Raw genomic sequence first — 8,756 nt, 5'->3', positions numbered from 1 at the left:
TGAACATAATCTTCACAAAAGTTATTCACAAAAGTTTAAGGTATTGCCATTATAAATTACAATAGCTTTTATTTAGGTATTAATTATTTGTAAACATGTAAAGCCATTGTCATTTGTAATATCAATACATCTAAGTCACATAAATACAACACATATTGCATTACAAATGCTATAGGTGTCACATTTGCGAAAGTTACAACTATTGGCATTGTAAATGACAAAGCTATTAATTTCGCTATTTTCAAAAACAAAACGTAAATAAAAAAATTGTCATTTACAAGACCAATAGCTGAAACTTTCCTAATGCGAGACCTATTGCATTGCAAATGCTTGTTTTTCTCAGCTTGGCCTGAGCATTACCGAATCCTGATTGTCTACCATTTTAGCCTCGCCCCTATTGATTAACATTAGCCACGCCCCTTTGTTTGCCAGGTTAGCCCCCCCAGGAAAAATGTATGTGGATGCCCATGAGCAGGGGTAAATGTTCTTTCAACCTGAAACGTCATTTGTCCAAAATAAAGTGGGTGCCATCATCCTGCTGGTGTTGCCCCCCTCTTTAGGTCTCGCCTGTCGATGCGCATGCGCATCGAGCAAGCGAGACTATTGCGAGTTATCCACTCTTTATCCACTGCAAGGAATCGTGGCGATTCCTTGCAGTGCCCGTGACTTTTAAGGTCAATGCGCATGCGCATTGAGCTTATGCGCATGCGCATTGACCTTAAAAGCGCGTGCGCGTGCACGTCCGTGTTTGTTTACCCACTCCGCCCCCTCCCGCCGTGTCGCATTTCTCCTCCCCCCTCCCCTCTCTTCCTTCCGTCGGCTCCCCTTTTTCCACTCCCCTCCCCGGCCCCCCCCTTCACCACATCCAGATTGGCCCCTTGCTACCACATCACACCCCTCGCGACCGGCTCCCCGCTCCGCCCCCTCCCGCCGTGTCGCATTTCTCCTCCCCCTCCCCTCTCTTCCTTCCGTCGGCTCCCCTTTTTCACCTCCAGCGAAGCCCGCAGTGCCCCCCACCTCTCTCCCACCTCCAGCAAAGCCCGCAGTGCTGCCACCTCCCTCCCACCTCTAGCGAAGCCCGCAGTGCCCCTTCACCTCCCTCCCATCTCCAGCTAACCCACAGTGCCCCCCCCCACCTCTCTCCCACCTCCAGCGAAGCCCGCAAGTGCCCTCCCCTCCTCCAGCCATGCCCTTCCACTCTAGCGATGCTCGCAGTGCCCCCCACCTCCCTCCCACCTCCAGCGAAGCCCGCAGTGCCCTCCCCACCTCCAGCCATGCCCTCCCACCTCTAGAGTTGCCCGCAGTGCCCCCCACCTCTCTCCCACCTCCAGCGAAGCCCGCAGTGCCCCCCACCTCCCTCCCACCTCCAGCCATGCCCTCCCACCTCTAGTGATGCCTGCAGTGCCACCCCACGTTCCTCCCACCCCCAGCGAAGCCCGCAGTGCCCCCCCACCTCCCTCCCACCTCTAGCCATGCCCTCCTACCGCCAGCGAAGCCCGCAGTGCCCCTTCACCTCCCTCCCATCTCCAGCTAACCCACAGTGCCCCCCCCACCTCTCTCCCACCTCCAGCGAAGCCCGCAAGTGCCCTCCCCTCCTCCAGCCATGCCCTTCCACCTCTAGCGATGCTCGCAGTGCCCCCCACCTCCCTCCCACCTCCAGCGAAGCCCGCAGTGCCCTCCCCACCTCCAGCCATGCCCTCCCACCTCTAGAGTTGCCCGCAGTGCCCCCCACCTCTCTCCCACCTCCAGCGAAGCCCGCAGTGCCCCCCACCTCCCTCCCACCTCCAGCCATGCCCTCCCACCTCTAGTGATGCCTGCAGTGCCACCCCACGTTCCTCCCACCCCCAGCGAAGCCCGCAGTGCCCCCCCACCTCCCTCCCACCTCTAGCCATGCCCTCCTACCGCCAGCGAAGCCCGCAGTGCCCCTTCACCTCCCTCCCATCTCCAGCTAACCCACAGTGCCCCCCCACCTCTCTCCCACCTCCAGCGAAGCCCGCAAGTGCCCTCCCCTCCTCCAGCCATGCCCTTCCACCTCTAGCGATGCTCGCAGTGCCCCCCACCTCCCTCCCACCTCCAGCGAAGCCCGCAGTGCCCTCCCCACCTCCAGCCATGCCCTCCCACCTCTAGAGTTGCCCGCAGTGCCCCCCACCTCTCTCCCACCTCCAGCGAAGCCCGCAGTGCCCCCCACCTCCCTCCCACCTCCAGCCATGCCCTCCCACCTCTAGTGATGCCTGCAGTGCCACCCCACGTTCCTCCCACCCCCAGCGAAGCCCGCAGTGCCCCCCCACCTCCCTCCCACCTCTAGCCATGCCCTCCTACCGCCAGCGAAGCCCGCAGTGGCCCCACCTCCCTCGCACCTCCAGCCATGCCCTCCCACCTCAAGCGATGCCGGCAGAGCACCCCCACCTCGCTTCCACCTCCAGCCATGCCCTCCCACCTCTAGCGATGCCCGTAGTGCCCTCCCACCTCACTCCCGCATGGGCCCTTTGGTACTCCTAATGCCCACTCGCCCACCAAGTGCTCTTTCAGAAATTTGCAGAGGGCAGGGTCGTGTGCACTAGTGACACAGGAATATAGTCACACGAGTGCTCAAAAGCGCACAACTACTACAAAAGTTCCATATATATATAAAAAATAGTGCGTTCGAAAGTAGTTTGCTTAGTGGCTTCAACACTCGTTGCTGACATCTGGTGTGGACGGGTTGAATCGTGTAAGGGCCGACTCTGCCTTTTATCCTTCTACGGTTGATAAATTGACATTGGTAGGCAATTACAGCGCGTTGACATCCCAAGGTCTGCAGTATTCTGGAGTTTGTGAAGACGAAAGGTATGAGATTGTACAGTGGAATGCTGAACAGTTTAATGAATTTTTGAGCACCAAGATCTGTATAGGGGTTATATATATAGCCTCTTTGATCATTCTGTGTTTTATTGGGAAATGCGAAGAATATATTTGAAATGTGGCTCTGATTTAAAACTGCCGAGTCCTTACAACGTGAGAGCAAAGGCTGAGTTTCAAATTATAATATCAATAACTCGTCTTTTATATAACACTTCATACCACATTCCTAACATGTCTAAGCGCTGTTACTGTTACTTAATTAAATGATACTTGTGCACTAGTGACATGGGAATGAAAAGACACGTGAGTGCTCAAAAGTGCACAACTACAATGAAAGTTATATATATAAAAAATAGTGTGTTTCAAAGTAGTTTGCTTAAGTCCCGGGAGGTGGAAACAGCAGGCAGCTGCCATGATTTGTTTCCTTGTGGGAAACATTCCTTCAGCAATCAGTTTACCAGTCCGGCAGGAAGGACTTTGATTACTATCTGTGTCACCATCTTTTGTTAATCTAGGAGCAGGAGCCCCAACCTAAACATTGATTGCTTTTCACCACATGCTTGCTGACACACTTAACACTTTCTCCATGCCGTCTGCACTTTCACTTTCATTTGATTTGCAATGATGGCCGCTGCACACACCATTCTCGGAACGTTGCCCTTGAGCAATGGCAGCCGCTTTTCGATTTTATTTTCTGCGTGCCTTCACTTATGTTTCGCAATGCCCTGCTTTCCTGACACAATGTGATCCGGGCTTTAGGCTTATATTCATTCACAAGGGGGGAGTTGTCCCCAGTTTTCCACTTAGTCAAATACATTTTGAGCGTTTCTTAAGATCGCTCAGGGACATGTAACTGACAACTGTCTCGGGGCTCCGTGTGAAGTAATTAGCTTCAGCTCCAGGAACATGGACACAAAGCTAAGGATCTACTTTGAAGGTATTTTATTTTTGGTACATATAAAGTACACGACTTCAAGAACACCTGTGAAGCCTGGGTTTCCCAGAGAGCAGAACCTGTTCCTCAATTGCATTGCCGAGTTGTGAATCACATTCATATTAAATGATAAGGGTGTAAGCGGAAGTCATACCAGGGTTAATCAATAACAAAAATACACCTAAATATGTTATGACCATTTCCATTAAAATCACTCATACTAAACAAAACGAAATTCACCATGCATACCAAAACAAATATGTTCTATCTATCTATCTATCTATCTATCTATCTATCTATCTATCTATCTATCTATCTATCTATCTATCTATCTATCTATCTATCTATCTATCTCCCTCACTCTATCTATCGCCCTCACTATATGTATCTATTTATCGCCCTCACTCTATCTGTCTATCTATCGCCCTCCCTCTATCTATCGCCCTCCCTCTATCTATCTATCGCCCTAACTCTATCTGTCTGTCTATCTATCGCCCTAACTCTATCGATTGCCCTCACTCTATCTATCTGTCTATCCATCTATCGCCCTCCCTCTATCCATCTATCGCCCTCCCTCTATCTATCGCCCTCACTCTATCGATTGCCCTTACTCTATCTATCTGTCTATCTATCTATCGCCCTCACTCTATGTATCTATCGCCCTCACTCTATGTATCTATCGCCCTCACTCTATCTATCTATCGCTCTATCTATCGCCCTATCGCTCTATCTATCGCTCTATCGCTCTATCTATCGCTCTATCTATCTATCTATCTATCTATCTATCTATCTATCTATCTATCTATCTATCGCTCTATCTATCTATCTATCGCTCTATCTATCTATCTATCTATCTCTATCTATCGCCCTCACTCTATGTATCTATCTATCGCCCTCACTCTATGTATCTATCTATCGCCCTCACTCTATGTATCTATCTATCGCCCTCACTCTATGTATCTATCTAGCGCCCTCACTCTATGTATCTATCTATCGCACTCACTCTTTGGCCCTCACTCTATCTATCGCCCTCACTATATGTATCTATTTATCGCCCTCACTCTATCGATTGCACCCTCAACCCCTCACCTACCCTCACCCTCAACCCCTCACCCTCACCCTCACTCACCCTCAACACCTCACTCGCCCTCACCCTCACTCACCCTCAACACCTCAACCTCAACCCCTCACCCTCACTCACCCTCACCCACCCTCACTCACCCTCACTCTCACTCACCCTCAACCCCTCACCCTCACCCACCCTCAACCCCTCACCCTAACTCACCCTAACTCACACTCACCCTAAATCACACTCACCCTCACTCACGCTCACCCTCACTCACCCTCACTCACCCTCACTCTGACTCACCCTCAACCCCTCACTCACCCTCACCCTCACTCACCCTCACTCTCACTCACCCTCACTCACCCTCAAACCCCTCACCCTCACACAGTGCAATAGGTCTCGGAGCATTTGAGTTAGAGCTTTTACAATTGTTTATGGCTTTTTTTATTTGTAATTCTTTAGCATTGGCTACAGGAAACAAAAATGCTAAAGATTTACAAAAAAACCCATAAACAATTCTAAAAGCACTAACTCTAATGCTGCGAGACCTATTGCATTTCCAATGCTTGTTATTATTTGGGAGACGTGCCCTGCGATCTGGTCAGTGAAGTGGGCCTGTTTCACTTGTCTGTCATCGCAAGTAAAGGCACGATCTCTGGGGTCAGTGATGGACTCGGCACAGGCATTAAACCAGCAGTGTACTTACCAAGCGGCCTGCAGTCCGCTCACTGATAATGCATCCTAGTCTCGTGGGGGTAAAAGGCGGAGATAACCCTGCTGGCTTCAAACCCTACCTGGCGGAACGCACGTAAATCCAGGCAGAAGGTGCATTACGGGCACCTACACCCACAAATAAACACATCCACACTCATGCCGATACTTTTCGCGTGCTCTCAGTGGAATGGTTGATAAAAAGGTCCCATGCTTTTGTGAAATTTACAAGCACGAACACTCTCCATGGGTCCTTGGCCCTGCAGGTGCCAAGGCTTGTTTCTGTTGTACCGGGACCCTTCTACTTGGATGAGAAAGAGACCAGAGGGAGAGGCCTTCGCCCAGCAGGGCTGCTTGAACCCAACATGTAGCTTATGCAAACATAAATAAAGTGTCTCTCTGTCTTCTTTATTTTCTGCCTCTCTCCTCTCCAGCCTGCTCGCTCTATTCCGTTTTCCTCTCTCACTCACTCCCTCTATCTGTCTCTGTTCAGTCTCTCTTCTGTGTCCACTCTTGCACTTCCCACCTCATCTTCTCTCTCAGCCTGATCTTTCCAGCCTCATCTTGTACTCTTGTTAGAACAGTTCAATTGACCACTATACTCGTCAGGTACACCCCTGCCAGTCTCTTTTTTAAGGTTTTGAACATGGCTGAACGTCCATCATCAAACTGGACCAGGCTCGTGCATCATTTTAAAATGTGGAGAGCCAAGAAGGGAGTGATGGCCAACACAGGGCCTCTGAAAGGAGCCTCATTGCCTCGAAAAACAAATAATCAGACACAGATTGGTATTACTTGAAGCTTATGTAAAAATCACGTTGTAGTAGTCTCTGTGTTGTGCCTCCTGGGCACCTGTAGGTAGAACCTTTGTTCCTCATGGTTCCATGCTTTGTGGTCAGAATGTTCCTAATTGGCAGTTGGCTGTTGTCCCTGCCTCCTGTCGCTGTACTTCTCCTAAGCTGATTAAACACATGACAACAAGCATGTACTCTGTGTTTACTTCCTAAATACTACACACGTGTGAACAGAATGCATAACTGTCAGGATGGCCGAGCGGTCTAAGGCGCTGCGTTCAGGTCGCAGTCTCCTCTGGAGTTGTGGGTTCGAATCCCACTTCTGACAATAACATTTTCATTTTGATTATAATGTGTTTATTTCAAGGTTTTTGCCAATATAAGCAGGGCACGCAGTTCAAATTGAAAGTGACATGCATACACTGTTGTAAGTAAAATTACTGGGTTTTATTGAACATGAAAGAACTCGATGGAGGAACTTGAAAAGCACTAAAGACAATTCGTTTAGAAATTGATTTCCGTTTTGACATTTAAACCGTGGGTGCATTTTTTGCCCCTAACCAAATTATATTTCTCTGACGGTTGTTCACATTTTCAGTCTGTTGCCTGGGCTTCTGTTTTTACTTTCTTTTTTTTTTTATTTCTGTAATTTTTTATTGTATATAAAAAAATATATATTTACATGGAGCATACATGAGTGGCGGAAAGAAAGAGGGAAAAAAAAAAAAAAAAAGAAAAGAAAAGAGAAAGAAGAAGGCGCCGGGGGGGGGGGGGGGGGGTATAGTAGTATTGTCCTGCAATAGTTCGTTCCTTGCCATGGTGCGTGGGGTCGGATAGATCTACTAGTCCAAGAAGGAAGAAGAAGTCCGTTAACCGAGTCTTGCTTGGCGTTGTCTTCTTTCCCCCCATTGATCTGCCTGGTGGGTATAACACCCCGGACGATAGAGAGAAAGAGAGTGATAGAGGTAGGAGATAGGAGAGTGTACTTCCTAGCCGGTTTCTCTTGTTGGAGTGTCGGTCCCTGTGGTGTGTCCCTCTGTGGCTGTCTAGTGTCTGGTGTCTGCGCCTAGGGGGGTTTATGCGATGAAAGGTAGAGATCTAGGGGCCTCCACATGTTTGATTGCCTGTGTGTTTTCGGTGTATATTTCGCTGTAATGTTATCTGCCCCTCTTAGGAAGGTGACCCAGTTGAGCCATGCCTGCGGTGTCACTTTTGTGGTGTCCTTCCAGTTGCTTAGGATTATTTTGACTGCAGCCGTTAACAGTAGGTCAATGAGGTCGCGGTCTTCTGTCGTTGTGATGGACGTGGATGCAAAGCCCAGGACTAGACTTGGAAAATCTATGTGTATGGCTACGCCAGTGATGTCCTCGATAAGCTTCCCTGTTCTTTCCCAGAACCCCTTGATCTGGGGGCAGCTGAGTAAGAGATGCTCTAAATCCCCCCTACCATCGTTACAGTTCCAGCATGTGTCGCTCTCTCGGATCCCCAGGGTAGATAGGCGGGCCGGTGTCCAGTAAGCCTTGTGCACTAACCAGTATTTGGTCTGATTAAGTGAGGCAGTTATCTTTTTCCTAGTGGTCGATCTCCACAATTCGGCCTTTTCTGTTTCGCTTAGTGTCTTCCCCGCTACAGTCCCCCAGAAGTTTGTGACTTTGTCATTGAGTTTGGTGTGTTTGGGGCGTAGGGCTCTGTAGAGGTGTGCTATTTGGTGTCCTGTTTTGTTGAGATTGGCTGCAAGCTGTAAGAGCGACGGTGTCTGACTTGTGAGGTTTGCCTTCCTAATAGCTACTTTTATTTTCAGGAAGTTGTATAGTTCTATGTTTTGTAGGTTGTGCGCTTCCTTGAGTGTGTCAAACGTTGTGTTCTCGCCTTGTCTTAGAATGTCATGGGCCGTGGATATGCCCTGTCTGTACCACACAGGCATGTCCAGAACCTTATCTCTGTATTTTAAGGTAGGGTTGTGCCAGAGGGATTCAAATTGGCCTCCCCTGATGCTTGTTGCTAGTGTTTTGTCGACGCTCAGTAGGGCTATCTTTGTGTTCTTGAGGATGGCGTTCTCCCTCGTTGCTGGGTGTCGTGTGGCTGTCAGGAGAGTTATGGGGTTCATGCCCTTTAGTAGGCCGCGCTCAAAGGATAGCCATGCTGGGGTGTATTCCTCTCTTGGGTCTAGCCAATGTAGTCCCTGTCTAGCTATGCATGCCGTCTGGAATCGCTTGAAATTCGTTATGTTCAGGCCTCCCTGTTCTTTAGATAGCCTTAGCTTGTGTAGGCTTATTCTTGGTTTCTTCCCCCTCCAGAGGAAGCTGTTTAGTAACTTGTCAAGTGTCTTGTGGAAGCTCTCTGTGTTAGTCAGTGGGAGCATTGTTAGCAAATAGTTGACCATTGGTGAGAGCATCATTTTGATCGCCTC

At 49.4% G+C, this 8,756-nt stretch overlaps 1 non-coding gene across 1 annotated transcript; it reads left to right on the top strand.

The window, feature by feature from the left end:
* The first annotated feature begins 6,591 nt into the window (after nt 1-6,591).
* On the top strand, nt 6,592-6,674 carry TRNAL-CAG (transfer RNA leucine (anticodon CAG)). The gene has a single exon. It is a non-coding gene; the product is annotated as a tRNA-Leu (tRNA).
* The last annotated feature ends 2,082 nt before the right edge of the window (nt 6,675-8,756 follow it).

This window comes from Lissotriton vulgaris, chromosome 1_1 (assembly GCF_964263255.1).
Source record: "Lissotriton vulgaris chromosome 1_1, aLisVul1.2, whole genome shotgun sequence".
Taxonomy (NCBI): Eukaryota; Metazoa; Chordata; class Amphibia; order Caudata; family Salamandridae; genus Lissotriton; species Lissotriton vulgaris.
Note: the sequence above shows the minus strand (reverse complement) of the source record. Positions and strands in the feature narration are given on the sequence as shown.